Source organism: Puma concolor, chromosome B1 (assembly GCF_028749965.1).
Source record: "Puma concolor isolate L17-30 chromosome B1, mPumCon1.1.hap2, whole genome shotgun sequence".
NCBI lineage: Eukaryota > Metazoa > Chordata > Mammalia > Carnivora > Felidae > Puma > Puma concolor.
Window position 1 is genome coordinate 178,421,193 of NC_141670.1, and position 19,269 is coordinate 178,440,461.

Consider the following 19,269-nt stretch of genomic DNA (forward strand, 5'->3'; position numbering starts at 1 on the left):
TATGTCTGTGTTATAGAGAGGTAATAGCCATTTGAAAGCCAGAAATAATTCAGGTATCATATTTAGAAAAACGTGTGGTATTTTTTTTAAATGTTTATTTATTTTTGAGAGAGAGCAAGACAGAGCACAAGTGGGAGAGGGGTAGAAAGAGAGGGAGACACAGAATCCGAAGCAGGCTCCAGTCTCTGAGTTGTCAACACAGAGCCTGACGCAGGGCTTGAACTCACCAACTTGGAGATGGTGACCTGAGCCGAAGTCGGACACTCTATGGACTGAGCCACCCAGGCGCCCAGATGTGGGTTATTTTGAATCCCTGATGCCTAGAACTGAGCTTGGTCCTTAGTAGCATTTTAATGAATACTTGACATCTGACAAGTAGCTTCCTGCCATAATCCATTGTATCCAGGCCCTTGGCACATCATCATTCTGACCAATGCCAACACATAAAACTATTTTCACATTTTTTTGTATTGAGTTTCAGTAGTCGTGGTTCTAGTAAGATTTGCTCATGGCCTTCGGGAAATAGCTGACACTGATGAACGATCCTACTCAAACTTACATCCGCCAAACAGCACAAAACTTGCTCTGTGTTTTAGGCAAGATGGGCAATCCTGAGAAACATAAGCAGCCTCAGGGGTACCGAGAAAAATATTGTGACTCTATTGTCTACATGACTCCCTTCCTGAAACCAATTTGCCTTCTCTAAAGCCTATGCATTTCATTCTGCCAAAGAAAATAGCCCACACTTACTACTCAAAAGCCTATGGATATTTTCACAATCTCAAAGCATTATTGAATGTTTTTATATCTGGATTTGGATTGCCAAGCAAACTATGTAAAAATCAATTCATTATACAGATTAGACTCTTTTTCATTGAGCATCTTTTTTTTTCAGATGGATGAATGGTTCAAGACCTCTACATGTGACCCTTCTAAGACGATGAAATGAAACACTCTTTAAAGCAAATTTGATCTTTTTCTTTGAAATTTAAAGTTTCTAATGTAATAAATCAAACACAAAATGTGGTATAAAGATGGTCTGGATGGAGTCAAAATAGCTGCCACTGGATGGTAAACTCCCTCCTATTCTCATAGACAAATTTCATTTCAGTAAGAAAATGTTAGTGAGTTAACTGTGTGAAACACACAATTGTTCAGTTGTCCTCCCATAGACACTTTTCAAGATTGTGATCCAAAAGTTAGAGTCCAAGGACAACAATAATTATCTCTCACTACCTTTCAAAAATATTGGGACAATGTGAGTAGTAGTAATTTCTTCAAATATTATTTTGTTGAAATATTGTTTATTTGGATATGAATTATTACCTTTTCTTGCCATGCCTTTCCATTAAGATTATAAATGCCTTGAAGGCCACAACGTCCTCCATTATCTAACACATGTGTAACATTCCAAACTCATTTTCTATTACTGTCCACCTTACATCTTTCTGTCCACACTGGCTTTCTTGCTGTGCATGATGTATGCTAAACACATAACCATTATTAAAGCTTTTGTACTTGTTTCTCACTTGGCTTACACTGTTATTTTTTTTTTTCTCAAATAACCACATACATAAATTTATAGTATTTCCTATCAATTGAAGAGGCACTCAAATATTTTCCCAACTATGAGGTCTTCTCTGACAACCCTATATATATTAGCCATCTTTTATTGTGATGATTCTATTACCATTCTTAATTTTCATTCATAGTACTTATAATCTGAGATTTCGAGTTTATATTTATTTGTAGTTATTGCCTATTTCTCACTCTAGATTGTAAATTTTATGAAAGCAAGAAGATTGCTTGATTTGGTATTGTATATAGTTTATCAAACCCTGATAATCCCAGGGTAGAATGATCATCTACATCTACGGGAATTGTGCCATGGCAAGTGCATTGTACGTACTATTCTAAATGGGAACCCCCTGAGTTGTGTTGTGCACAAATTACATTGTGCACATGTCTATCTTAACTGCGTCCCTGAAATCTATAAAACTGATTGGTGTAAGAGAAGCTCCATGAATATTCTTGGATGGTTATTTTGTAAGCTCAGAAGGCCTTTATTGAAACACTTGGCCTCAGTGCCTTGAGAGTCTTCAGTCATCTGGTTTATTCTCAACCAGTTTTAGCTACTCCTGGAGCATGGAGCTGTTAGAACATTTACCAATTTAAGGTTCCAAAGGTACTTTGTATCTCTTAAGGTATACTAATTGCTAAAAAGATAAAACCAAACATGAATAGAGCTCAAAAGCAAGAGATATTTTTTTCTTGCTCACCTGCCAATCTAACGTAGATTCTCCTAATTGGTGGATGCCTCTCTTCCATGTTAGAACATGCAGGCTTTTTCCCTCTTGTGGCACCTGCACCCTCAGAATCGTATTGTCGCTTATATCCAGATGTTGGAAGGAGAAAGTACACCTATTCTTCAAGAATCTTTTACCACAAGTGGTGCAACAATTCTACACACTTTTCAGTAACAAACTACTCCCATGATTGCAGTAAAGTATGAAGACACTGGGAAGTTTAGTAGCCAGCGCTGCAGCCACATTCCAGCTACAACTGTGTGGCCCCAAAGGGAGAAAGGGATTTGATGAAACCCGGCACGTGAAATATCTGTGCAAACACTTATCTCCATAGATACAGAACACTCGCTCCACACCCACGACAAGGTCAGAGGCGAGCAAAGGCAGGAGGAGACTATTGTCCAGACAGCCTGAGACACTCCACCACATTCTTTTAAGATAATAAGCAAAATAATAAGTATTCTTAAAGGACCAAACCATGCTACTGGCTTCTCTGTGTATAGAGTAAGTGTGTTAGCAAATTCAAAGGATGTGGTTTTGTTTTTTAATGAAAAAAGAAAGGAATGGCTAACAAGAAGGAAGAACCTTAATAAAGGTCAGAACTTTAGTGCAGTTAGCCAGAGAAATATGTTGAGGTCTTGAAGGGAGTGAATTTTATTAGGTTTTATTATAATTTCGGCAATTTTGTCTAAAAAGAAAAATTAACTATGTTAAACTTTTGACAGTGTTTGCTTAGTTCTAACAGATTTGTCTACAATATTTTATAAAGAACCTGTAAATCTTTGTTGACAAGCATTATAATGAGTAATGTATATCTAGAATATGTTTATTCCTCAGAATGACAAATAAGTCTTGGACAATTCATTTGTCCTTAGCAAGAGTTAATAAATTATTATTCTGTATCTTCTGTGTCATTTGCTCAGATAAAAGAGATTCCACATTTTAACAGAATGATACTGTAGTTGAGTGTCTTATGCTCTTGATTATCTTTACATAATAAACAAAAAAGTAACACCTTCTAAAAATGTTAAGTACCTAACAGGTGCATTATATTCTTCTATGTATATATTTTTTTAATTTTTTAATGTTTAATACGTTTGAAAGAGAGAGACAGAGCATGAGCTGGGGAGGGGCAAAGAGAGAGGGAGACACAGAATCCAAAGCAGACTCCAGACTCTGAGCTGCCAGCCCAGAGTCTGATATCAGGCTTAAATTCATGAGCTGTGAGATCATGACCTGAGCCAAAGTCGGACACTTAACTGACTGAGCCACCCAGGTGCCCCACATTCTTCTATGTAAATTTTTAAATATTGGTTTGTCACTTTGATTACAGAATAGCAAAGCTTCTTGAACCAATTGTTTTCGGAAAACTGGTGCCCTTTTAATCAAATGGACAAGCATCTCTAAGAATTTAAACCTCCAAAGATCAAATCTGAAAAACAGAATAAATGATTTCTAAGAAGTTTTAAACCTCAACTCTCTTTGGTGTTTCCCAGAAGTTCCCTGGAAAATCACATTTTGTTTTCTTTTTCTTTATATAAAAGGAATTCCAAAAACATAAAGACTGCTTAACATTATCTTTAATTTTGTCTAAACTGTTCCAAAATGTATCAGGATATCACTAACTCAGAAAATTATTTAATTAAAAAATTCAATATATATTGGTAAATTGGTAGTGTTAGCTCTTCTCACTAATTGCATTATTTATATTCTCTAAAGAGAAATATTTGGAGGAAAAAAATTTTTCTCTAGGATGTGACAAAATGAGACACTTGGGAATGAATATTCCAAGTGACAAATTATTTTAAACAAATAAGATATCATTTCATTATATAAATCCATGCACGAAGGCCTCATATTTTTTATTTTTTTTTAATTTTTTAAAATTAAGTTTATTTATTTTTGATAGAGACAGAGTGCAAGCATGAGCTGGGGAGGGGAGAGAGAGAGGGAGACACAGAATCCAAAGCAGGCTCCAGGCTCCAAGCTGTCAGCACAGAGCCTGACACAGGGCTGGAACACACGAACCATGAGATCATGACCTGGGCCAAAGTTGGACGCTTCACTGACTGAGCCACCCAGGCGCCCCAGGCCTTGTATCTTTAAAGGTATGTCTTTAAAATGTTTTATTTTGATTTTATTGTAACAACCTGAGTTCCAAGCATGCATTGTATACACGTAGTGTCTATGTAAAAATTTGATTTTCATATCAGATGATACTATCAAGATATTAAATCTAATAATTTTTAAGGTGCTGTGATCCCATTAGTTTTCTGTTTTTTGTGAAGAAACGAGATCAAAGCATGAGTATCAGAGGTGTCTATGCCAAAGGATAATTTCCTTAAATATTTAGGATATAAAAGAAGAATTAAATATTCTGTGTAATTCATTCTTTGATGACTTATTGAAAGGCAACATTTAGTATCAAGGGTGCCTTACTGACATTTTTTGTGTACCTTAATTAATAAACCTAATTGGTACATTTTAAAGGCTACAAGGAAATGCAATTTATATCTAGGACAGGGTGACTAGATTAAGAACAAATGTTAAAATACTGAAGTTAGAAATGGTTTCCTGGCAATTGTTTTAAGGTCTAATAATCTAAATAATAAAAGAAAATGATATGATTAGTAGTGCAGCATTTGTTTCTGCTTCAGAAAAAAAAAAGTGCATCATTAATTGAAATATTTTATATAGGCAATTTTCCTTGGATCCAAAGTGCATGCCCACTATAATTATTATTGAAATAAATGAGAGAAATGACACAGCTGCTAGATAAGAATATTTGAAGGACATCTGCTTACGGCCATAACAGAAGAGCAACCAGACTAGCTTTCCCCTTGTAAACAACTTTAAAAACTTAAAAAAATATATATTAAAGCATATGAGGCCAGTGTTTTCAGAGAATGGACAACAGGCAGCAACATTCTCAACCACATGAAACAATATTACACTGCTGTTTTGTAGGAAAAACAAAAAAAACAAAAAACAAACAAGTTAAGAGGTGAGTACTAAAATGAGTTCGCTCTTTGTCTGAAAACAATCCTCTCATCAATACATAGACAGCTAGAAAACTGAGGAGAGCTCAGGGCCACCCCTGGGTAGAGGAGACAGAGGTCAAATTTCAATTCAGCTTGGGTCTGGAATCTGTAGCACAAAGCATAAGATGCTCAGAAGCTGTGCACAGGAAATAATCTAATATTAAACATGTACAAAATAAAAATAGAAGAGAATTCTGAATAAAGAGAAGAAAGGCAAAGTATCACAATATGAAATATTTAATTTCTACCTATAAAGTCACAGATTGATAAGAAAATAAAATGAGGGCAGAAAAAAGTTAGTGAAGAATTAATGGGGAACAATTTCACAAACATAAGTTAGAGCTCAGAACATATGAACCAACCCCAAGCAATATGTTTGTGGGTGTATGTTTATATCTGTGTTTAATTTCCATGTGTGGTTTTCCTTCATTCGTTAAATTTTTGCCATTGGATAATGTTTATAAAGTTAGATATTGATGAAGCTGACTGGGATTAAATAAAAATTTTGAAAACTTAAAACAAATTTGCCAAGTAATCACCATATTGACATTATTTTCAAATGATGCAGAAAAACCATTAGGTAAAATCGATAATTCATGATTAAAGTTCTAAGTAAACTACAAATACAAGAGCAATTCTAAAATATATTAAAGGACATCTGTAATTAATATCATACTTAGTAAAATTGCCCCATAAGATCAGAAATAATGCGAGAAAGCCTGCTTTTATCACTTCTAGTCGGCATTGTGCCAAAGGTCTGAGCCATTTCAATAAGAAGTAATAAAAGTCATTGAAATTAGAAAGGAAAAATGAAAACTGTCTCATTTTCCAGTTGATATGCCTGTGTATGTAGAAAGTACTATGAAACCCTTACAATAATGAAAACAAAATTAGAAGGAAGGAAAGATAAATTATCAATTTAAAAATCAATTGTATTCTTACATACGACTAACAAACAACTGGAAAATAAGTTTTTATTATTTATTTATTTATTTATTTATTTACTTACTTATTTATATTTTAGAGAGAAAGCACAGCAGTCAGGGAGAGGGGCTAAGGGAGAGAGATTAATATATATTCTTAATATATATTAATGTATATGTTAATATATATTTGATAGAGGACCTGAACTTGCATGTGTAAAGGATGTTTACAACTCAACTTAAAAAAAAATAAAAAGATAAGCAAAAATTTGGTTAGAGTTTTGCAAGGTTTGAAAAGCTATTTCACAAAATAAAACACGAATTGCTTATAAGCATATTAAGTGATAGTCAATATAATTAGTCACTGGGCAAGTGCACACTAAATCCACAATAAGATAAAAGTATAGAAAAAAACTTAATTCCAAATTTTGTGAACAGGTAGAGAAAGAGGATGTAGGGAAGTCAAAGGTTTTCATTGACCCTCTTAGGGTCCCTGGCTGGGTGTGAAAATAAAACTGACAAAAATAGATTCACAAGAGAAAAGCATACATGTTTTATTTGATATAAGTTTTACATGACACTGAAACCATCATAAGGAAATGAAGACCCAAACAAACAGCTGGACCCATGTACTTTTATGCTATATTTGATGGAGTGGACAGTCATGAAGAAACATTCTAGGTTAAGGAGTTTGAAATAATTGCAATAAACTGGAGTAAAGGAGCAAGGCCTATTTTTGGAGATTCTTCTTGACTGTTCTTTACCTTGAGATAAGGATTCTCCTTTTCTGTTTGTATAGGGAGGGGACCTCTCAGATGAAGGTTTTAAGGTCTGTTTTAGAGAAGAAGGGCAAGGAGTGAGATATAGTCAAAGTGACTTTTCTGCTTTCACCATTTTCTCAAATCCTTCAGTTTAAAATTCTCAGGCGCGAGTGACAGTTCCACCCGTGTATCTCCCTAAGCAGAGCCACAGTGGCGGGCAAGAACAAGCTGCCTTAGGAAAGGCAGCAAAAAGGGACCCAGGAAGAAGTGGTTGATCCATTTTCAAAGAAAGATTGGTATGATGTAAAAGTACCAACAATGTTCAACATAAGAAATATTGGAAAAATACTAGTCACGAGAACTCAAGGAACCAAAATTGCGTCTGATAGCCTCAAGGGTCATGTGTTTGAAGTAAGCCTTGCTGATCTGCAAAATGATGAAGTTGCATTTAGGAAATTCAAGCTAATTGCTGAAAATGTTCATGGCAAAAACTGCCTAATTTCCATGGCATGGATCTTACCCGTGACAAAATGTGCTCCATGGTCAAAAACTGGCAGGAAAACAAAAGCTATTGTAACTAGGGCTATAGCAGTCTTCAAAAGCAGGTTACTGAAGGGGCACTGGGGTGGTTCAGTCGGTCAAATGACTCACGGACTGTGAGATCATGACCTGAGCTGAAGTCGGTGGCTTGACCGACTGAGCCACCCAGGTGCCCCACACAGGTTCTTAAATGTGGAAGAATGAGCCAGAAGAGATGGGATAATGCCATGTGAAGATTCTGCCTGATGTTACTAGCTTTGATGAAGAAAGAGGACCATGAGCCAAGGGAAGTGCGTGGCCTCTAAAAGCTGGAAAAGACAAGGATATCCTCAGTGTCCTGATGGTACAATAGTATACGCCATCATTATTCATCCCACATTTCATGCACAGTAGTCTCCCCACCACCAATATAATCACTGAGAAGTTTTTAAAAAAGTGTGACATATGACCCACTAAATTTTTACAGTTGTACTGTTAATGTTGCTTGAGCACACAGCCATTACTTCTATTCTCCCTCTTAGGCCTTACGTAGTCTCATTGTTACAACTACTATTAATAGTTACAACTATTAGTTGTAGTTGTAGTTACAACTACAACTATTAATGCCCGCTTCCGGTCCTTAGATTGATAACTCTGTAGTTACTTGGAAGCTTGTTCTCTGGTCAGTTCCTAAGTTCTCATGGCAGTACTTTCTGAGTTCTTGCATATTCAGTATGATTTGTCAGTGTGCTTTATACCTGAAAGTCACCTTTATTGGGTATAACATCCTTGACTTTTTGAGCATCTTAAATATACTACTCCATTTTCCTCTGGCATAAAGATGGCTAAGGAAGGTCTGATGATAATCTAGTTTTCTTTCCGTTATAAGTCACTTTCTGGTTTTGGCCAGAAGCCCAAAGAGGTTTTTTTTTTTTTTTTATTTTTTTAGTTTTTTTTTTTTTTTAAATCCAATAAGCTTATAAAATGTATCCTGGTAGTAGTTGTTCTGATTGAATAGTCTCAGGTATGCAGCATACTTTGTGAATATATAACTTCAAATCTTCCTTTGGGTAAAGTTTTCATCAATGAAAAGTTTTTAGCATTTGTTCTGTTCCCTTGATTCAGTTTCCTTTATTGGGGACTTCCTTACCTGTGACTTCCTGGCAGCTGTGATGGTCCCTACCTATTCACGTGATAAACTCCTTGGGCTGTATTTCCGGAGGATATGATAGCTAATTACTGCCCATGGGCTAAATCTGGCCACTGTCTGTTTTTTGATGGCCTGCAAGTTCAGAATGGCTTCTCCATTTTCATATGGCTGAAAAAATCCTTCCATCACATGTGAAAATTACATGAAATTCAAATTTCAGTATACACAAAGTTTTACTGGAACACAGTACACTCCTTCAGCTTTATGTATTTTCAGTCACTGCCTTTTGCGCTACAAGGGCAGAGTTGAGTAGTTGTGACAGACCATATGTGGCACCCTCATCACTTCACACTAAGGTGCAGCACAGTGCAGACTACAGCGTTTCTAACCAGTGTTTCGTATCAGCTATCTGAAAAGACACCTTCATGGATGCATTACATAAAATCTCATTGCAAATCAGCATTCATAGGTGAACATTTGCAGTTGATGATGTTGGAAATGGCTAACTTGAACACTAATTAACTGAAAGATTACCCCAACGCTCAAAGAAAGACTTGTATTATTTTAAAAAATTACTCAACTGTTACAATTTCAACTGGATTAATAAACATTTTGTGGAGAAAAACAATTCAACACAGAAAGGTGCCATATTTTGGGGTAGTGCACCCTGAACCCTAAGAGGGAGCTCACATATGCTGCTCATCATGAAGAATCAATCATAAAACTACTTTGGAAAACTGTTTGGTAGTCTCAAAAATATTTAAATAGACAACTCCCATATGACTCAGCAATTCGACTTCTAAGTATTTACCCAAGTGACACGTCAATGTATTTCACTCAAAGATTTGCACACAAATGTCAATAGCAGCTTCATTCACACCACTCAAAAAATTGGCAGAAATGCATGCATGTATAGTAAGTGGATGGATAAACAAAATGTATGTCCATATAATACAAAACGGTTAATTAATGGAAGGGTAGTAATGACTGACAAGAACATTGTGCCTTAAAATCATGGATCTTAAAATCATTACATTAAATAAAGGATGCCAGAAAAAAATAATCTGTACACTTTTATTAATATACATGTCTAGAAACTGCAAACAAATTTGTAGTGATGCTTAGCAAATTGGGATTGCCTGGAGCCAGGAATAGAGGGAGTGATGGACTGCAAAATGGCACAAAGAAACTTTTTGTATTGATAGAAATGTTCTGTATTTTGTTTATGGTAGTAGTTTTGTAGCTGTATGCATATGTCAGAGCTCATGAAATTATGTTATAAATTGATTCAGTTAATCATCAACCTTGATGAATATGATAACAATAAGTATAAACACATAGAGAGATTGAAAGTAAAATAGTAAGATATATCAACACCACACAGTCAGTAGGCATACAAAAGCTAGCATGGTCACATTATTAATGGACAATTAGACTTGAAGATTTAGTTTTACAAGAGATAAAAAAGCCTCTTACATAATAGTAATGGTTTGAATTTATCATGATGATATAACACTCAAAAATATGTATACACTTAAAAACAAAGCATCAAAATCTGAAAGTCCTGAAGGTAGAAATAGAAAAACCCACTTCTCAGTAAACTATAGGAGACAACTAAGACAAAAATGCTTGAAGAATACAGAAGATTAAAAACAAAAACATCTTGCGGTGCATGAGTTCGAGCCCCGCGTCAGGCTCTGTGCTGACAGCTCAGAGCCTGGAGCCTGCTTCGGATTCTGTGTCTCTTCCTCTCTCTCTGCCCCTCCCCCGTTCATGTTCTGTCTCTGTCTCAAAAATAAATAAACGTTAACAATTTTTTTTAAAAAAACAAAAACAAAAACACCAAAAAAATATATATTTTTACCAACTTAACCTAATTGGAATTTAGAGAAAAATAAACCAACTTAACCTAATTGGAATTGAGAGAAGAATAAACACTATACATCATCATTATGTTATTTGTTTAACAATAAGTGGCAAATAAGCTGTTTAGAAAATCTCACACAACTTTGAACAGTACATGTTTAAATAACCCCCAACACACAGAAATTTGAAAATTAACAAATACATTTAAATGGAATATAATAAAAATACATTCTGTTAAACATATTCTGATTTTATAATCAACTAACTGTCTTGGCCTTGATTTTTTTCCACCACTGGTGAATTCTATTAAACAGCAAAGAAGTCACACTAATTTGGTCTGACTCTTACTTAAGTAAAAAGAAGACTCTGCTATATTTATATTCTTCCATTAGTAGCATTTTGGATAATGAGCAGAATGTTAAGTAATGTAAAGGTATGTTCATTTTTCAACTCCCTTAAAACTAGTGTGTTGACATAGAATGCTAAAAATGTTGCAACACTAATTGGAGTACAACGGTGACTAACAGACTAATAGAAAACATAAGCAAAGAATTAAACCTGCACTGACAGTATCAAGTACATTCACACCACACAGAGAAGTAACTGCAGGCTTGATGGTCTCAGAAGCTGGTAAAAATATAATATCTACTTTTTTAATCTTCCCAAGTATAAAATAGGAAAGGGGCTCATATGAAGGAACAGTTTATACTTAGAACATATTTGCTCTTATTGTTGATAGAAGAGTTTTGTACATGTATTAACTAGAAATTTAGAAGTAGAAATTTAGGAGTAGAAAACTCATGCATAGAATTATGAATTTACTTAATAAATGTATACGGAGCACGTGCTTCGTTTCAGGCATTTTTGTAATACTAGGAATACAGAAATTAGCAACACAGACAGATCCATGCATGCCTTGAACTCATGAACCCTGAGATCATGATCTCAGCCCAAATCAAGAGTTGGAGGATTACCTGACTGAGCTACCCAGGCTTCCCAAGAAATGAAAAGGTTATTAAAATCATAAGGAAGAGAAAATACACTTACATTATTTTACTGTATTTATTTTTTTTAAAAATCATATGTAACGACCAGTGCAGTTCAAACCCATGTTGTTGAAGAGTCAACTAGATTTTCTTATTTTATTCATTTAAATCATATTAAATTTTTAGGGGCTTCTGGGTTCACTCAGTTAAGCAACCGACTTTGGCTCAGGTCATGATCTTGCGGTTCGTGATTTCGAGCCCTGCATCAGGCTCTGTGCTGACAGCTGGGAACCTGGAGCTAGCTTCAGATTCTGTCTCCCTCTCTTTCTGCTCCTCCCCCACTCATGGACTCTCTCTCTCTCTCTCTCAAGAATAAAACATTTAAAAAATTTAAAAAAAAATCATACAAAAGTTTTAAATGCTTAATAAAAATTTCTACTTGGTAATTTAACAGTTTAATGAGTTTAATAAGTTTTCAGGACAGCATACTTAGGTGATATTGTACAAAGACGTCAAAGCATTTTTATAAAATCTAAAATCTCATAATATTAAACTTATTTCCTATATTCTTTTTATGCAAACTAAATGTTTAGGAACCAACTCTTTTAAAATGTCCTTTGCATTAGTTCTGATCTTTCTTATCTAGTATTATTTTATAAGATTATCTGTAGCATTTGTTAACTCCATAAGCACCCAAATAGCCAAAGCATTTGTTCTATTCTTCCATTACCAGTGATGATAATCTCATAAATTTATCAATGGGAGAGAGCCAATGGGGACAGTCATATAAATTTTTTCTCAGTTCTCCCTTTTTAGTAACTGAACTATAAAGATTCTGTAGGAGTTGGGAATTAGGGCATCATAATTAGGAATAATGTTAGTGAGAATACTTGCAATTGGTAAACATGGCCATTTTAAGAAGTTAACGTTTCTAAGCTGCAGATCAGTGGTGAAAAGAATATTCTGAGCCAGCCACAGAAATCTTTCCCTTGTAGTTTGCACTTGAGCTTTCGTTTCTCAAATAAAGGATCAAATGTTTCAAAGTCAAATGGGGGAGTTTCTGAATTCTATATATGCACTCACATATCTATGCACAATAGTCCTTTCAAAACCTTTAATCATGAATTCTATATAATTTGGAGAACTCTAGGAAATCATTCAGTAAGAACACTTGATTAATGGTTCTGTTATTCAGTGAAGAATGTATGAAGGGAATTTGTAAGAATTAGATGTTGTTCTAGTTAAACTGAATGTGTGCAATCTTAGGAAAACATTCTTGATGGTAAAAATAGTTAATAATCTATCGCCCTCATTGACAAGACACTTAACAAAAAAATTGTATTATTAATAAGAATGACAAAATGTTTAATACTACATGGAATATTTTTCTTGACAAATTCCTAAGGCAAATGATGACTTCTTATGATGTATAATAATTCTGCTGCTCATCAACTGATTAGCCTACAAGTGTCAGATATAATTTTATATTAATATTTTCACAGGCTGCTTTGTCATGAATAAAATCATAGTGTAAATTTTGGCAAGAAATGTCACAGAAACAATAAAGTCCAGTTGAATTTCTCCCAAGAGAACTCACAAGGAGCCATCAACTTGGTATTTTTGCCATAGTCTACAAACTCCTTATTCTTAGAGGTTCCAAATACTGATTTCCTGGGACACACAGAGTAAGTCATCTGAGAAAGATTTACATTCACCTTAAGCATTGAACTTTGCTTTTTCTGGAATGTTAGTTTTGAGTAAACCCATTTTTTCGACTTTTTAAATTTTAAATTTTTTTAAAAGCTTATTTATTTAGTTTGAGAAAGAGAGAGAGAGAGAGAGAAGAGAGAGAGAAAGAGAGAAAGCTGGGAAGGGATAGAAAGAGAGGGAGAGAGAGAATCCCAAGCAGGTTCTACACTGTTAGTGCAGAGCCTCTGTGGGCCTGGAACCCACAATGCGTGAGATCATGACCTGAGCTGAAATCAAGAGTCAAATACTTAACTCCCACTGAGCCACCCAGGAGCCCCTGACCTATTTTTTTTTTTTAAGGGAGAGCTTGCAGATTCTATGCCTCTTTCCTGCACTTAGACTTTCGCTCTTAAAGAAGAGCCTGCTGTTTCCATGACCTCTTATATGAAGGAAGACACTTGATCCTCTTAGGCTTAAAGAACAGAAGGGTCCTCACAGTCACCTCAGTACATTGGTTACTCTACACATAATGAGAAGATGAAAAAGCTGAGTGCTTTGGTATATATCAGGATGATTTGGCTTCAATTTCAGTATTCATCAGTATTACCCAAATTGTGCCTCTTTGCATTCTATGTACTTTTACCAACTCCCACAGCCTGATATACTGCCCGGTGTGTATGTGTTCAATAATCATTTATCAAATGGAAGAAAATACCAAACGTCTCTCTTCTGGTCTTCACATATTCAACTCTATTTTTTGCGGAAAATGCTTTTCCTTCTTTAGGACAAAATTTGGGAGTGGGGTGGCATCGTACATGAATGCCCTTCAGATTGCAACTTAGACATCATTTTATCAAGGATATATTCCTTGATCTATATGTAATTTCATTCCTCAATATTAAGCACTGATTTTATATGACCATTCTCTACAAGTTGGTGTAAGAAATTGCCAAGTTGTCTCTTTTCCGGTTAGAGTATAAGCCTCATAGTGGCTGTTTCTCTCATCCTGTGGGTCCAGAACGATGAATACAGTAGGAACTCAATAAATAGTTGTGGAATGAATCAATAAGCTTTCAGAAGTAACCAATAATCACCTATATAGTTGTAGGGGCTGTAATAAACAGCCTGTAACTCTATCCATCTTCCCAGGTTAAGTTCTTTTAACCAAGCATTTCATCACTTATCCAATGTATTATGTTCCTCCTGCTTCATACAAAATTAAACACAATTTTGGCTTTAAATGTTAACATAAACACAGAAAATCAAACTTAGGCAATCTGTGATATAATATTGCAAATTAACGTTATTTACAGATATAATGATGATTTGAGTCATACTAACCTTTCCACTGAATTAACCTATGATAGTAATATGGATACACTTACCAACTATTTATTCATCTGAGTCTGAAAAAATTATTCTGTGCAAAACAAATTAATTAAAGCTATCTTGAGTCCAAAGATAGATTTTTATAATACTTTTTCTTAAAGATTTTAATTGATCTTGGTTTGACTCATTTAAAATGAGCTTTTATGTTTGGGGCTTGGAATGGAAGAGAACTCAGCAGGACCTATATCTAATATCCATTAAGCTGAATCCTGTATCTGACAGCAGAAGTCATTAGTAACTTTCTATAAAGAACTTAAGTACTTATTTGTTTCTATTTCTGCAAACTAAGAGTTTTTGCAACATTATCTCTAACTTTCACTGAGGTCTAAATTATTGGGTTCTATGGTGAGATGGTGGCTTTATGGTAACTTATTGTTTTGTTTTGTTTTGTTAAATAAATATACAGTCAAGGATACATGGATGCAAGAAAACACTGGATAGATAGAAAGGGTCTTAGTCTTCAATGTCAATGTGTGCATATTAGTTTTATTTTAAAATAGGTTTCAGGGCACCTGGGTGGCTCCATTGGTTAAGCGTCAGACTCTTGATTTTGGCTTAGGTCATGATCTCATGGTTTGTGAGACTGATCCCCACATTAAGCTCTGTGCTGATGGCAAGGAGCCTGCTTGGGATTCTCTGTCTCCCTGTTCCTCTGCCCTTCCCCCATTCATGCTCACACTCACTCTCTCAAATAAATAAACATTTTTAAAAAATTTAAAAAAAGTAAAGTAGGTTTAACAATGTAAAAAACACACAAAAAATAAAGAGATGACCCATGTAATGTCTATATTTCTGTATCATTTTCTAATTATTGTTATTGTTGTTTAATTATTACCATTAAGATTAATAAAGGAAACCTGTGTGCTATCAGTGGGAATGTAAATTGGTGCACCCTCTATGGAAACACTGTGGAGGCTTCCCAAAAATTAAAAATAGAACTACCATATGATCCAGCAATTCTACTTCTGGGTATTTATCCAAAAAAAAAGAAAATGAAAACATTAACTTGAGGTGTACCTGGGTGGCTCAGTTGGTTAAGCAACTCACTCTTGGTTTCAGCTCAAGTCATGATCTCACACTTGTGAATTTTAGCGCCATGTCAGGCTCTGCTCTGACAGCATTTATTTATCTCAAAATAAATAAATAAATGTAAGAAAATACATTAACTTGGAAAGACATATGCACCCTCATGTTTATTGCAGCATTATTTACAGTAGTCAAGATTTGGCCACAAACTATGTTTCCATCAATAGATGAATGGCTAAAGATGTGGTATACATAAAAGATGGGATATTATTCAGTAATCTGTGACAACATGGATAGATCATGAAGACATATGCTCAGTGAAATAAGTCAGACGGATAAAGACAAATGCCATATGATCTCACTTATATTTTTAATCTAAAAAAAATAAATAAAAAACCTAATTCAAAGAGAATAGATTGGTAGGTACCAGGTTGAGGGGGATGTGAGAGAGTAAAATAGGTGAAAAAAATCAAAAGCTACGAACTTCCAGTTATAAAATAAATGTCAATAAGTGAAGTATAGCATGTTGACTATAGTCAATATATTAATAAATTTTAGATCTTACCCTGAGATCCAAGGTATATACTCTTCCAGGATTCATTAACAATAGATTGTCCCACAAGCCAGACAGCTGCTCATCTGATATGGGATCCATTTGAACCTAAATTTTCACCCAAACAAAATAAAAACCCTGTCAGGACCATCTACACATCATTCTGTTGTTTCTTGGTCTTATTTTCACTGGTTACAATTAAAGACCCATACAAACTCAAATGGGTCCACTTGGAGAGGATAGCTCAGTTCTATATCCCAGACAACATCACCTATCCAAAGAGCTCACTACTTCTTGATGGTGGTGATATGGCAGATGATATTGGCTCATGACTTCTTACCACCTATTCCAGGGACAATTTCACCTGGACACAAAGATCTTTGCCCAAACAATGCCCATAGAAGCCATTTGAAGCCAAATTGGACATAAGACATTTTTTTTCTTTTCTTCCTCTGATATTAGGGATCCTATTATGTTTCTGAATTTACTATCTACTGAATCTGTGATCGGTTTATGCTTTTTTTTCTCTGTTAAAACATACATCCCTAAAAGGAAATCTGCCTAAAAGGAAATCTGGTGGAGGTTAGTAAAATTAATGGAGCTTATTGCTTTCCTCAGGATGTACCTGCTTCATATGAGTGAACCCCTGGACTCCTTGGGAAGAAGACCACCCACATACTAATGCCTTTCTATTTTTTCCAGATTTCCTCCACTGTCTCTTGCCTTGCATCTCCAACCATGGCCACTACAAGCACTCTTTGCCTAGGTTAAATGGAGCACCATATTTTCTCAGGTACATTATACTATCAATATGACATCTTAGCTCTATATGAGTCCAGATTGGCATGCACATCACCTTATATATGTTTCCTTGCCAATTGCCAGCATACTTTCCCTAATGAAACTGTATCCCAGTGTTCAGTGGTTACACTAAGGATTCCTATAGTTGTTTACCCAGGAGATACATCCCTGTTTTCATTAATCCAAAGATAAAGGGAAAAATAGTATTTCTATCTTAATAGGACATTCCAATACCAAAGATCCACCAGCATTGATATCAGTACAGCAGGCTTTGTCGAACAAACTCACATTTTAATGTCAACAAAAATCTTTCAGTGACACTTGAGATCATATTCAAAGTGTATATGAAATGTTGTCCTTTATGCAACTAGCCCTTGAGTCTCTGACCCAAATGGTGAAGGACATACTGGCTCTTGACTACTTATTAGCGGGGTAAGAAGGTGTTTGTGCCATTCAGGGTGTATGCTGCTACGTGTGCATTTTTAACTATGAATAAGTACAGGCAAAACTACAATAAATAGGCCCAGAGCTAAAAGTCTTTTGTGACATAAACAAATGTTCCATCAGATTTCCTAAAATCAAAGATAACCTGATCTATCCCTTTGGTTATTGCCCACAAAGTGGTATCTTTGGTTAGACTGGGTTCCAAACCTTCATCATATGCCCAATATGACTCTTCCTAGTTGTCATTTTGGTCATAGTTTGCCTTCTACGGCTAAGTCAAGGTTATTTTAATATCTTCACAATCATGAACACAAGTATTATGCATCCCAAATAGTGTTATTAATGATGAGCTATCACAGAGTGCTCACTCTTTCAACTGTTCACCTTCTTGGTGGAGCCTGTTCCCTTGGTACTCCTCCATATGTCCCCCTGATGACATGCCATTCCTTTTCCAGGACCTGTGAGTATAATGAATCGATTTCACTTTTATATACCTCTCCATGATGTTATTCTTTGTCTGGCCCTGACTGATAATAAAAAAAAATCAATTTTTAAGTACTGTAATTACTCCTTGTAACATAAGATATAAGCAAAACTGTCACTGGATGAGAAGCAAAAACATTTCTCTGGTGTAAGTTCATTTGCTTATACAAAGAGGAAGTCTACTACTTATGAAATAGGGGAAAAGATCCCCGATGTATAAAAAGGTAGAGTTTAGCTAATATAAGGAGTAATGGGAAGAAATACTGAGAAAGCCCTAACCTACCCCAGGTATTTATGGGCTAACTAAAACCTAAACCAGAGCAAAAGACCCAAGAAAGCCTTTCTGTATGTCATGAGACTTTCATTCTACAGCTATGAGGCAGCAAAAGTATGGAGAGTCCCCCCTCTCCCTGCCTGTCCCCGTTGCTCACATAGAAATGAATGACCTACTGAAAGATTAGAGTAGAACAAGAACACTGATAAAAATTCTCAATCTGAAAAAAAACTTTCAATCTGAAACTAAGTGCAATGTATTATCAGTCTACCACTAAGGAATTTGAAGTCTGTAAAAGAGGAAATGTAGTTACACCAGCAAATCAACCCCAATCAGCTTGACTAATTACTAGAACGACCTAATTTCTCTCATTAATGGCTTGATCCAAGATAAAGCATGCCCATTGCAGTGTGTAAATATTATTTATCCTAGCCTCTTCTGATATGCTGTATATAACTTTATTCATAAATCATAAAGCACATTAAGCAAAAAAGTAAGCCAAAAAAATTCCTAAGAGATAAATTAGACTATAGGAACAGATCTGATGGTGGACCAGATGCTAATTATCTGAGACTTAATAACTGGGATAACTATGCTAAAAGATGTATGAAAAGGAAAACAATATGTATTAACAGAAAATTTAAGCTGAAGAATGGAAACCAGAAGACATAGTGAAATATAAATACTAAAATTTAAACATATTACACCAGAGATGAAGAACTTCTTCAATGGCTACATGAGCAGATCAGACAGAAGAGAAAAAAAAAATGAGAGAATTTGATTCTAAGTTGATATAAGTGATAAAAACTAAAATGAAAAAGAAAATAAGTAAACATATAAAATGAAAGACCCACGGCCCTTGAGAAGCAATAGATACTAATATATATGCAATTGGAATCTCGAAAGGAGAAGAAAAAAAAGGTAGAAGAAATAGTTGAAAATATAATGACTCAGTATTTTCCCAAATTACTAAATGATAGTAAACCACAAATTTGTGAAATTCAGAAAACCTAAAAAAAAACAATAAACACAAATTTAATACACATAGTCAAATGAAT